We start from the raw sequence: 12,626 nt of genomic DNA, 5'->3' as shown, positions 1-12,626 counted from the left end.
CAAGTGGCTGCATTTGATTGGCACAAGTGGCTGCATATACTGGGCACAAGTGGCTGCATTTTACGGGCACAAATGGCTGCATATGATAGGCACAAGTGGCTGCATATGATGGGGTACAAGTGGCTGCATATGATGGGGCACAAGTGGCTGCATATGATGGGCACAATGGCTGCATTTGATTGGCACAGTGGCTGCATTTGATGGGTACAGTGGCTGCATTTGATGGACACAGTGAAGCTGCAATTGATTGGGGGGGTTCAATATTTTTCAGTTTATTTGCGCCCCCCCAAAAAACTTGAGCACCAGCTGCCACTGCACTAACCCCTTGTTGTCTTTTAACTGCTGTAGAGTCTATCTCTCTTCCTTAGAGATGTTAGTTTTCCTAGATGTTAAGCTACATTGTTTCAATTGTATCAGTTTCCCCTCTATTACAGCCTGAAAAGTATCTATAGTGGAATTTCTTGCATTTACGGGGTAGAAAAACTTGTCCCCATATTGTGATGTACTACATAAAATTTCATAGGAGCCCATATGCAATTCAGAGTACAGCTGTTCTAAAGTTGATGCAGATAAGTCCTGAAACATAAAAGAGGAAACATGCGGACAAACATCATGTTCTACAGTTGATTTTGGTCAGATTCACTCACCATCTCTGATGTGGGTCACCTGTTCATCCGTTCCCTGTTGGAAATGTTTCCGCAGCAGGAGGTTCCTAACAAACCTATTGGTGTCCAAAATGGTGTTGAAAATATCAAAATTATAGGTGGGTGAAAAAAGATAGATGTCTACTGCTAATTTGCTGCTTATTTTCTTCTCCTCTGTGGATATCGCTGATCTCCGTCTTCTCCCACCTCGCCTTTCAAAGTTTTATGTCTGTAATGTGATGACTAAGGCCTTATAGGCTGAAACGCGTCAACTGACTTAATCTGCGTTTGTTCACTGTGGCTATTCAATAAAATGAAGAAAATTTAAGGGCAACAACCAGAGTGCGGATCATTTTTTCTACATTACTCTACTCAGCCAGCGACTGTGGATTGAGCACCTGGGAGCTCTGCTATCTATGTGGTGTATGGGTAGTACCACTGACTTTTCTGTTTATATCCTGTGATTATTACCTGTGGCTGTTTTTTATCAATGGTTCCCCACAAGGAGGCTGAATAAGCTAAGATGACCTGCACCTAATGTGGTAATAAAGCTCAAGGATCTGAATATAGACCTTGATAGGTCTTTGGATCTTGTAAGAAGATATTTTTGCCTCATCTATCTAAGCACTGGGTGTTGCGCAGAATTCAAGGACTTTGCACATTATCACTTTATGGACTTTGGTTTTTCATATGTTATATTATATAATTTGTATAATATATGGTGTATTTCATTTAATTCATTCTGATTTTGTCTCACATTTTCAATAGATTTTTTTAAGACAGCGCAACGCGTTTTTATTATGATACTGTTTGAGATAGCACTTAAGAATTAATCCAAAAACCAATGTTTTTGTTTATTCCTGGAAAGAAATATTATAGAAAATGTGATTTCCTAAATTCCATATTATCACAACTGTACACAGACCTCCCAGCCAACATGTCAAAATGTTCTAAAGCAATTACAATTCCCTGTGGCCATGTCACCAAAGGAAAATGAGGTATCAAAATACCTTAAAACATACATTAGAGAACCCACTGAAAGCAACTTGGCAACTTGTGTAAGTTTCTGAGGTACTGCACTGGAAGTGACTTAAATATGTCTAGGGTCATGATGTTCAATTTTAAGAAATGCCAATTTTTTCCAGAATGTCTATTGCCCCTACATGTGGCAGGGTCCTGTATACGGATGAGCCGAACACCCCCCAGTTCAGTTCGCACCAGAACCTGCGAACGGACCGAAAATTCGCACGAACGTTAGAACCCCATTGACGTCTATGGGACTCGAACGTTCAAAATAAAAAGTGCTCATTTTAAAGGCTAATTTGCATGGTATTGTCCTAAAAAGGGTTTGGGGACCCGGGTCCTACCCCAGGGGACTTGTATCGATGCAAAAAAAACTTTTAAAAACGGCCGTTTTTTCGGGACCTGGGGTGTGTCTATAGTATGCCTGTAAAGTGGCGCGTGTTTCCCGTGTTTAGAACAGTCCCTGCACAAAATGACATTTTTAAAGGAAAAAATCTCATTTAAAACTGCTTGCGGGTTTAATGTAATGTTGGGTCCTGGCAATATGGATGAAAATCAGTGAGACAAACGGTACCCCCCAGTCCATTACCAAGCCCTTTGGGTCTTGTATGGATATTAAGGGGAACCCCGCACCCAAATTAAAATAAGGAAAGGTGTGGGGCCACCAGGCCCTTTATACTCTGAACAGCAGTATACAGGCGGTGCAAACAAGACAGGGACTGTAGGTTTGTTGTTAAGTAGAATCTGTTTGTAATTTTTAACGGGTACATTTTTAACGTGTTTAGCTCCAGCCAAAAAATCTTTTTTAAGCTTTTTGAAAAACATAGGGAAGGGTTATCACCCCTGTGACATTTGTTTTGCTGTCTTTCCTCCTCTTCAGAAGATTTCACCTCACTTTTTGTCCCAATGACAAATGTTTTTTGAAAATGTGGGTTTTTTTGTGGAACAAGGATTGGAAAGCATCAGTGGAAAGGAGAAATGTTTTTCCCATATTAACTCTTACAGGAGAGAATTTCCCTTCCTAGGGGTAGATTTCATCTCACTTCCTGTTGTCTCCTTCCGTTTGCAAGTAGGAGTCGTTTGTAAGTTAGATGTTTGAAAGTAGGGGCCTGCCCTATATACTCAGCAGAAATTTGGGCCTTAGGTGTTGTTGTGGCCACAACACTGTAAGCCCTCACAGGGCCCTGCTGTGAAATATTAGATCAAGAATTGTAATTACATGCCCCTGTTGAACAAGGGCAGAAAAATTGGGCTTTTGGTGGTGCCACAACACTGTAAGTCCTCACTCGCTCTTGGTGGGTGCAGAAATGGGCCCTGCTGTGAAATATTAGATCAAGAATTGTAATTACATGCCCCTGTTGAACAGGGGCTGAAAAATTAGGCCTTAGGCACTGGTGCCACAACACTGCAACCCCTCACAGATACTCTAGTTGGAACGCAGAAATGAGCCCTGCTGCAAAGTATTGCATCAAAAATTGTAATAACATGCCCCTGTTATCTGGGCCTTAGGCACTGGTGCTGGTGCCACAACACTGCAACCCCTCACAGATACTATAGTTGGAATGCAGAAATGAGCCCTGCTGCAAAGTATTGCATCAAAAATTGTAATTACAGGCCCCTGTTAAACAGGGGCTGAAAAATTGGGCCTTAGGCACTGGTGCTGGTGCCACAACACTGCAACCTCTCACAGATACTCTAGTTGGAATGCAGAAATGAGCCCTGCTGCAAAGTATTGCATCAAAAATTGTAATTACATGCCCCTGTTAAACGGGCTGAAAAATTGGGCCTTAGGCATTGGTGCTGGTGCCACAACACTGCAACCCCTCACAGATACTCTAGCTGTAACGCAGAAACGAGCCCTGCTGCAAAGTATTGCATCAAAAATTGTAATTACACGCCCCTGCTAAACAGGGGCTGAAAAATTGGGCCTTAGGCACTGGTGGTGGCGCCCAGAACCAAAAATGTTCTTACAAGCTATCAGCGTGATGATTGAGGAGGAAGAGGATAATTACTCAGGGATAGTCACTCAGCATCAGCATAGGCAGTCTTTGAAGGGATCTGAGATTTCAAAAAAAATTATTCGGTTACATCAGCATCAGGTGCTTGGTAGCTGGTGGTGATCCAAGACTGATTCATTTTTATGAAGGTCAGACGATCGACCGAGTCGGTGGACAGACGCACCCTGTAATCGGTTACAAAGCCTCCAGCAGCACTGAATGTGCGTTCCAAAAGAACGCTGGATGCAGAACAGGCCAGTAGCTCAATTGCATACTGTGCAAGCTCTGGCCAGTGATCCATCCTCAAGACCCAGTAACCCAGAGGATTTTCGGTGGGAAAGGTGTCCAAGTCAGATCTTGCCCCTAGGTATTCCTGCACCATGTAAAACAGACGCTGGCGATGGTTGCTGGAACCGATCATACCTTGGGGCTGCGGACCAAAAAATTGTCTGAAAGCATCGGTCAGACGGCCACCTTCTCCACCGCTCCTTCTTTGACTGACCGAAGCCTCAGCAACACGTTGTCCAGAAACAGGAGATGTAACCTCCCAGTCGCTGGGAACGCGTTGCACAGACCTTTCTGCAAGGCCTCCCGAAGATGTTTCATCCTCTGCTCCCTCTGCGATGGCAAGATAAGGTCCGCAACCTTACCCTTGTAACGTGGATCAAGGAGGGTTGCCAGCCAGTATTGGTCCTTCTCCTTGATACCACGAATACGAGGATCCTTACGCAGGCTTTGCAGGATCAGGGAGGCCATGCAGCGTAGGTTTGCTGAGGCATTCGGTCCGGAGTCCTCTGGGTCACTAAGGACGACAAAGTCCGCAGCCACCTCCTCCCAGCCACGTACAAGTCCATGTGTTTCTTGGAACTGATCCCTTAAAGACTGCTGCTGATGCTGAGTGCCAGGCTCCACCTCCATACTGACACAATCTTCCTCCTCCTCCTCCTCTTCTTCTTCCTGTGTGATCGGCGGGCACGCAGGAACACTGTCTGGATAAAGGGGGCCTTGAGAGCTAAGGAAGTCCTCCTCTTCCTGCCTCTGTTCTGCCTCAAGTGCCCTGTCCATTATTCCACGCAGCGTGTGCTCCAACAGGTGGACAAGGGGGACAGTGTCACTGATGCATGCACTGTCACTGCTCACCATCCTCGTGGCCTCCTCAAATGGTGACAGGACAGTGCATGCATCCCTGATCATGGCCCACTGGCGTGGGGAAAAAAAAACAAGCTCCCCTGACCCTGTCCTGGTGCCATAGTCGCACAGGTACTCATTGATGGCCCTCTGCTGCGTGTGCAGCCGCTGCAGCATGGCCAACGTTGAGTTCCACCTGGTGGGCATGTCACAGATTAGGCGGTTCTTGGGCAGGTTAAACTCCTTTTGGAGGTCCGTCAGCCGAGCACATGCATTATATGACCGGCGGAAATGCACACAGACTTTCCTGGCCTGCCTCAGGACATCCTGTAAGCCCGGGTACCTGCCCAAGAACCGCTGCACCACCAAGTTAAGGACGTGAGCCAAACAGGGCACATGGGTCATTTGTCCCTGTCAGAGGGCAGAGAGGAGGTTGGTGCCATTGTCACAAACCACCATTCCTGCCTTAAGTTGACGTGGCGTCAACCACCTCTGAACCTGCCCCTGCAGAGCTGACAGAACCTATGCCCCAGTGTGGCTGCTGTCCCCCAAGCACACCAGCTCAAGCACCGCATGGCATCTTTTGGTCTGCGTACTTGCGTAGCCCCTTGAACGGCTACGGAGCACCGCTGGTTCCGAGGACAAAGCACAGGAAGAGGCCATGGAGGAAGAAGAAGAGGAGGGGGTGGAGGAGAGAGGTGTGTCACAATCATTAGCATTTTGGAGGCGTGGTGGCGGAACAACCTCCAACGCTACTGCACCTTGTCCTGCATCCTTCCCAGCTGCCAGCAGAGTCACCCAATGCGCCGTGAAACTTAGGTAACGTCCCTATCCATGCCTGCTGGACCATGAGTCAGCGGTAATATGCACCTTACCGCTGACCGCCCTGTCCAGCGAGGCATGGACATTGCCTTCCACATGCCGGTAGAGAGCCGGAATCGCCTTCCGTGAGAAAAAGTGGCGTTTGGGTACCTGCCACTGAGGAACCACACATTCCACAAACTCACGGAAGGGGGCAGAGTCTACCAACTGAAAAGGCAGCAGTTGAAGTGCTAGCAATTTTGCAAAGCTAGCATTCAACTGCTGGGCATGTGGATGGCTGGGAGCAAACTTCTTTCGGCGATGCAGCAGCTGGGGCAGGGAAATTTGCCTGGTACAATCTGACGTCGGTGTACCAAAAGCAGATTGCCCACAAGTACTTGGCTGTGACACACCTAATTCTACACCTTCATTCCTCTCAGTGCAGGTCTCAGAGAGGACTGAAGGCGTAGTGGGGTTGGAGATCTCAGCTGATGAGGAGCAAGGAGAGGTCCTCTTTGTTCTTTGGTGTGGGTCTTTTAGATACGCTTGCCAATGAACTGCATGGCAGGTCAACATATGTCTGGTCAAGCATGTGGTACCCAAGCGGGAGATGTTTTGGCCACGCGAGATACGCTTGAGACATATGTTGCAAATAGCAGCGGTGCGATCTGATGCACTCGTCTCAAAAAAGGCCCACACCAAAGAACTTTTTGAATAACGTGCAGAGACTGCAGCGCCCTGCACATGTGGAGCTTTAGGGTGTGATGCAGTCAAGGTGCTGCCCTTAGGCTGGCCCCTGGAGGGCATCCTGCCTCGTTGGTGATGTGCCGCCTCCTCCTCCTCCCCTCTCCTATCAGGCACCTACGTTGAGTCAGTGACCTCATCATCCCCTCCCTCCTCATCACTGGAGCAAACCTGGCAGTATGCTGCAGCAGGGGGAGCATGACTGCCAGATTGCTGTCCTTCTTGGGCACCCCATCTGTCCATGCTCACGTTACTGCCTTCATCGAGCTCAGTATCATCATCAGAGCCTTCCAAACGCTGGGCATCCTCCTGGAGCATGTACCCAACACTGTGGTCAAACAGTTCGAGGGACTCCTCAGGAGGACATGGTGGGGCTAGGGAAGGAGTCACTGATGACATTGAGCCAAGGGAAGAGGCCGCTGCTTTGCCAGACAAAGTACCCTGGGCATGGGTGAGAGAGGATGAGGAGGATGAGGACGGCTTGGTCATCCACTCCGCATGTTGTGGCTCAACACGGCCAGCTGCCGAAAAAAAGGCCAAGCGTGTCCCGCGGCCACGTGCTGATGAGGATGCACCGTCTCCACGACCAGCACTAGACACAGAGCCTGCTTGCCCTCTCTTATTGGCTTCTGACTGTCTGCCTCTCCTTCTTGGCCTTCCAGACATACTAATGGCCTGTAGCTGCACTAAGCTGGGATATATATATATATATATATATATATATATATATACTGATACTGCAGCTAGCAAAATCAACTGCCTGCCTGTAGTATGAGAACACCACCAACCTTCTACAGGTAGCTTTAGCTGAACATTGTGCAGAGCTCGCAAAAAAAATAACTTGTAGGTTTAGCTGGACACTGTGAGGAGGACGCACCACACTAACTTGTAGTTTTAGCTGAACACTGTGAGCAGGACGCACCGCACTAACTTGTAGGTTTAGCTGAACACTGTGAGGTGGACGCACCACACTAACTTGTAGGTTTAGCTAAACACTGTGAGAAGGATGCACTGCACTAACTGTAAATAGTCTAGCTGCCTGACTGTGGTACTAATAGGATCAAAAGAACACCAGCAATTTTCTTCAGGTAGCTGTAAATACTGTAAGAAGACAAGCCTGCCTGTCAGTAAGAAGATAACAGGAATGGATCTAGCTGAACACTGTGAGCAGGACGCACTGCACTAACTTGTAGCTTTAGATGAACACTGTGCAGAGGTCTCACTACACTAACTTGTAGGTTTAGCTGAACACTGTGAGCAGGACGCACAGCACTAACTTGTAGTTGTAGCTGAACACTGTGAGCAGGACGCACCGCACTAACTTCTAGGTTTAGCTGAGCACTGTGAGGTGGACGTACCCCACTAACTTGTAGTTTTAGCTGAACACTGTGAGCAGGACGCACTGCACTAACTGTAAATAGTCTAGCTGCCTGACTGTGGTACTAATAGGATCAAAAGAACACCAGCAATTTTCTTCAGGTAGCTGTAAATACTGTAACAAGACAAGCCTGCCTGTCAGTAAGAAGATAACAGGAACGGATCTAGCTGAACACTGTGAGCAGGACGCACTGCACTAACTTGTAGCTTTAGATGAACACTGTGCAGAGGTCTCACTACGCTAACTTATAGGTTTAGCTGAACACTGTGAGGAGGACGCACAGCACTAACTTGTAGTTTTAGCTGAACACTGTGAGCAGGACGCACCGCACTAACTTCTAGGTTTAGCTGAACACTGTGAGGTGGACGCACCGCACTAACTTGTAGTTTTAGCTGAACACTGTGAGCAGGACGCACCACACTAACTTGTAGGTTTAGCTGAACACTGTGAGGTGGACACACCACACTAACTTGTAGGTTTAGCTGAACACTGTGAGCAGGACGCACCCCACTAACTTGTAGGTTTAGCTGAACACTGTGAGGTGGACGTACCCCACTAACTTGTAGTTTTAGCTGAACACTGTGAGCAGGATGCACTGCACTAACTGTAAATAGTCTAGCTGCCTGACTGTGGTACTAATAGGATCAAAAGAACACCAGCAATTTTTCTTCAGGTAGCTGTAAATACTGTAACAAGACAAGCCTGCCTGTCAGTAAGAAGATAACAGGAACGGATCTAGCTGAACACTGTGAGCAGGACGCACTGCACTAACTTGTAGCTTTAGATGAACACTGTGCAGAGGTCTCACTACGCTAACTTATAGGTTTAGCTGAACACTGTGAGGAGGACGCACAGCACTAACTTGTAGTTTTAGCTGAACACTGTGAGCAGGACGCACCGCACTAACTTCTAGGTTTAGCTGAACACTGTGAGGTGGACGCACCGCACTAACTTGTAGTTTTAGCTGAACACTGTGAGCAGGACGCACCACACTAACTTGTAGGTTTAGCTGAACACTGTGAGGTGGACACACCACACTAACTTGTAGGTTTAGCTGAACACTGTGAGCAGGACGCACCCCACTAACTTGTAGGTTTAGCTGAACACTGTGAGGTGGACGTACCCCACTAACTTGTAGTTTTAGCTGAACACTGTGAGCAGGATGCACTGCACTAACTGTAAATAGTCTAGCTGCCTGACTGTGGTACTAATAGGATCAAAAGAACACCAGCAATTTTTCTTCAGGTAGCTGTAAATACTGTAACAAGACAAGCCTGCCTGTCAGTAAGAAGATAACAGGAACGGATCTAGCTGAACACTGTGAGCAGGACGCACTGCACTAACTTGTAGCTTTAGATGAACACTGTGCAGAGGTCTCACTACACTAAGTTGTAGGTTTAGCTGAACACTGTGAGCAGGACGCACAGCACTAACTTGTAGTTTTAGCTGAACACTGTGAGCAGGACGCACCCCACTAACTTGTAGCTTTAGATGAACACTGTGCAGAGGTCTCACTACACTAATGCCCCGTACACACGGTTGGATTTTCCGACGGAAAATGTGTGATAGGACCTTGTTGTCGGAAATTCCGACCGTGTGTAGGCTCCATCACACATTTTCCATCGGATTTTCCGACACACAAAGTTTGAGAGCAGGATATAAAATTTTCCGACAACAAAATCGGTTGTCGGAAATTCCGATCGTATGTACACAAATCCGACGGACAAAGTGCCACGCATGCTCAGAATAAATAAAGAGATGAAAGCTATTGGCCACTGCCCCGTTTATAGTCCCGACGTACATGTTTTATGTCACCGCGTTTAGAACGATCGGATTTTCCGACAACTTTGTGTGACCGTGTGTATGCAAGACAAGTTTGAGCCAACATCCGTCGGAAGAAATCCTAGGATTTTGTTGTCGGAATGTCCGAACAAAGTCCGACCGTGTGTACGGGGCATAAGTTGTAGGTTTAGCTGAACACTGTGAGCAGGACGCACAGCACTAACTTGTAGTTTTAGCTGAACACTGTGAGCAGGACGCACCACACTAACTTGTAGGTTTACATGAACACTGTGAGGTGGACGCACCACACTAACTTGTAGTTTTAGCTGAACACTGTGAGCAGGACACACTGCACTAACTGTAAATAGTCTAGCTGCCTGACTGTGGTACTAATAGGATCAAAAGAACACCAGCAATTTTCTTCAGGTAGCTGTAAATACTGTAACAAGACAAGCCTGCCTGTCAGTAAGAAGATAACAGGAACGGATCTAGCTGAACACTGTGAGCAGGACGCACTGCACTAACTTGTAGCTTTAGATGAACACTGTGCAGAGGTCTCACTACGCTAACTTGTAGGTTTAGCTGAACACTGTGAGGTGGACGCACCGCACTAACTTGTAGTTTTAGCTGAACACTTTGAGCAGGACGCACCGCACTAACTTCTAGGTTTAGCTGAACACTGTGAGCAGGACGCACCCCACTAACTTGTAGGTTTAGCTGAACACTGTGAGCAGGACGCACCCCACTAACTTGTAGTTTTAGCTGAACACTGTGAGCAGGACGCACCCCACTAACTGTAAATAGTCTAGCTGCCTGACTGTGGTACTAATAGGATCAAAAGAACACCAGCAATTTTCTTCAGGTAGCTGTAAATACTGTAACAAGACAAGCCTGCTTGTCAATAAGAAGATAACAGGAACGGATCTAGCTAAACTGAATACAGTGTATATATATATATATATGCAACACCTGGGATGCATATATATACACAATACACTGTAAGTGCAGCTAACTGACTGACTGTTCTGCCTAATCTATCTAACTCAAATCAAATGACACTGTCTGTCTCTCTCTCTCTCTCTCTCTATCTATGAACGCCGGAACACACACTACACAGGGCCGCCGTGCAGGCGGCCTTATATAGTGTGGGGCGTGTGCTAAATCCCCTGAGCCATAATTGGCCAAAGCCTCCTTGGCTTTGGCCAATTACGGCTCTCTGTTCAGACGGCGCTGTGATTGGCCAAGCATGCGGGTCATAGTGCATGCTTGGCCAATCATCAGCCAGCAATGCACTGCGATGCCGCAGTGAATTATGGGCCGTGATGCGCCACACGAATTTGGCGCGAACGGCCCATATCGTTCGCAATTCGGTGAACGGGTGAACAGACGATGTTCGAGTCGAACATGGGTTCGACTCGAACACGAAGCTCATCCCTAGTCCTGTATCTTTGTGAAAACTATGAGCCAGGTTAGGTGATACAGAGCCAGGTTAGGGTGGTATATAGTGCCAGGTTAGGGTGGTATATAGTGCCAGGTTAGGGTGGTATATAGAGCCAGGTTAGGGTGGTATATAGTAACAGGTTATAGTGGTATATAGTGCCAGGTTAAGGTGGTATATAGAGCCAGGTTGGGGTGGTATATAGAGCCAGATTAGGGTGGTATATAGTGCCAGGTTAGGGTGGTATATAGAGCCAGGTTAGGGTGGTATATAAAGCCAGGTTAGAACGTCCAGCAGGTCATCATCACTCCATGGCCACTCACTTGCAACATCCTGGTGCCTGCAGGAGGGCGGCAGATCTGTCGCCTGCGGGATCTCCATGAGCGGCTAGCAGTTCTCTACTGTGTGTACAGTGGACAGGGGGAGGGGCCTCTGACCCAGCCGGGCAGCTGATCGGCCGCAGTGTACAAGCAAATTGCTCTGCTTGTACACTGAAGAGAGAAGCCGATTAGCTGCCCAGGTGTGGAGGCCCCTCCCCTATCCACTGTACACACGGAAGAGACCTGATAGCTGCATGGAGATCCCCCACGGCCATGTCTCTTCACACCAGGGAGCTGCGGCTGGAGATCCCCTGAGAAAAAAACAATTTCCTGTGAATTTTCACGGCACACGGACAGACCGGGACAAAGGTCTGAATATCGTGAATGTCCTGGGAAAATCGGGACTGTTGGCACCTATGCATTGGTCCAGCTCGGCACAATGTAAGTATGTATATGTTATATCTGAGGCACTGCTGTGAAAGAGGACAATATGGTAGTAATTGGTGCTACTACAGTGCTTGCTGTGTTCTGGGTCCTCTGCAAAACTGCTTCTCATTTGCATAACTCCATAACCATATAACACCAGAGCAGGCAAAAAAATTAACATGCAGCATTTTTCCAGATGCAGCACACTACTATGCATGATAGTGCATTACCCTGCGTCGTGGGGCACTGAAAAGCACGTGCCTCAGCAGAGCTGAGGTACCTTAAGGTGCTAAGGTGCCATTCAAAATAAATAGCTCCCCAGCACAATAAGGCATACTTCCAACACAGTGCAAAAGTGTGATTTGGTACTGTCTGGTTCGGTAAGTGCTTGGGCTGTTTTCTGTCTGTATGAAATGTGTCCCAGTTTGAGATTAATGCTGGGTCCCTGTAAACCACATATTATTAAAGGTTAACTCAGTGAACAATAGAAAGGACCAATGGAGGGAGTCAGAGTACATTCATGCCCTGAATTCATTCATAGTCTGGATTATAGAGGACTTAGGCCCTACAGTTTGTGGGGGGGGGGGGGGGGGGGGGGGGCGGTAAAAGGGAGCCGTTGAGAAACCCTTTTAACCCCCCTCTCCCCAAACCATTCCCCATAAAGTTGCAAAGTCATTATAAAATGACATGTTATTTATTCTTTCAGACAACAAGTAACATAACACATATGCAGTATGTACACACATGCGTATAGGCAGTAATATATGTATACAGCAATAACGCATATATTGACATCCACATTTATTTTCAGCACTTTGTTTTAATCTGGTGTAGCCTTATTGTTCTATCTCATGAGGTACTTATCTGGTGGGCTGGTTAATGGTCTATCACCTGGGAGCTGCGATGCACATCAGGCGCCCTCCCTCTGCCATTTTTGGACACGGG

The sequence above is a fragment of the Aquarana catesbeiana genome, linkage group LG02, assembly GCF_042186555.1.
Source record: "Aquarana catesbeiana isolate 2022-GZ linkage group LG02, ASM4218655v1, whole genome shotgun sequence".
NCBI lineage: Eukaryota > Metazoa > Chordata > Amphibia > Anura > Ranidae > Aquarana > Aquarana catesbeiana.
Note: the sequence above shows the minus strand (reverse complement) of the source record.